Here is a 1,390-nt window from a genome sequence, read left to right on the forward strand (position 1 = left end):
CACACACACACACACACAGTAGAGGAGAATAAATGTCAGCGTTGCATAAATACATATAAACAGTCTGAACATATTCTGTATATAATACTTGATGTTAAACTTTATTTAGTCGTGAGCGTCTGTTATATTCAACTGGAGCTGAGACAATTAGTTTAGAGACACAGATTGTTTTTTGGTTTTTTTTAAGGTTCCAGTTTCTTAAATGTGAATAATAGTTGATAGAAAACTGATCATCTATGAGTGTTTGACTGTGAAAATAAGAAATTGGCCTGTTTAAATGTACTATTCTGACATTTTATGGACCAAATGACTAATACGTTCAACCAAGAAAATAACTGAAAAAATTCATCGATGTTTAGTTTTGACAAAATTAGACATGTTAATGTCAAAATTGGCTTTCTTATATTTACCATTCTGACATTTTATAGATCAAATGATCAACTGATGACCCAAGAAAACCTTCAATCATGATTAAAATGATCTATGGCTGCGTTATTTTATATATTAAAGGGGCTCTATGTAACAATATTTTTCTATTTGCATGTTTTCATCACTTTTCTATTGGCCATATGTGACCTGATTGTAACGTGACGTGAAAAATGAGATAGTCCTCGTCTCTCTGTTGTCTGTACGAGCCTGCAGACGATTTGTTTAAGTTGTTTAACGCTGCAGGACTACAGGACTCGAGTGCTTCGTCTCAGTGACAAAAACTATCGATCGACTTCCAGCGCAACACAGAAGTTACACAGAGCCCCTTTAATCGTTTGATCCATAACATGTTAGAAAATAGGTTTTAAAAGTAGTCCATCATAATTTCCCAAAGCTCAAAGATATTCAGTTTAATCTCATAGAGGACGAACAAACCCAGCAAATATTCACATATAAGAAACGTTTTGGTACTTTTGTTTTAAAAATAATTAAAATCAAAGTTGGTTAATATATAATGAATAGAAAGATATAATATTAACTACTGTTGATGCTTTTTTATTTTTTTGTGAGATAAAATGCACTTTAAACAGGCCTGTGTAGGATCCCTAACTATTCATTCTTTAATGATCTGAGCAGCCAGAGCGACAGTTTGTGCATGAAGTCAGTCAATTAAAGACACTTGGGATCCTTCTATGGAAGCTCTGAGGGGCCAAGAGAAGAAAAAACAGATTGAAGAACAAAACAGTTTTTATCTATTAAACACAGGAGAGGAAACAGGTGTTTTTCTTCTTCTCACTGGCCTCTCATTTCACGTTTCACATCTTAATAAATGATGACTCAGTTATCAGATTGGTTTCTGATTAATATTACATGATTGATTAATCGATTGGTTGTTTCAGCTAGTAGCCGCCCTGTAATCATAATGGTGCCATCTGAGTAAAGTACATCCAATCAAGACGAG

The sequence above is a fragment of the Pagrus pagrus genome, assembly GCF_965226575.1.
Source record: "Pagrus pagrus genome assembly, chromosome: 21".
Classification (NCBI taxonomy): Eukaryota; Metazoa; Chordata; class Actinopteri; order Spariformes; family Sparidae; genus Pagrus; species Pagrus pagrus.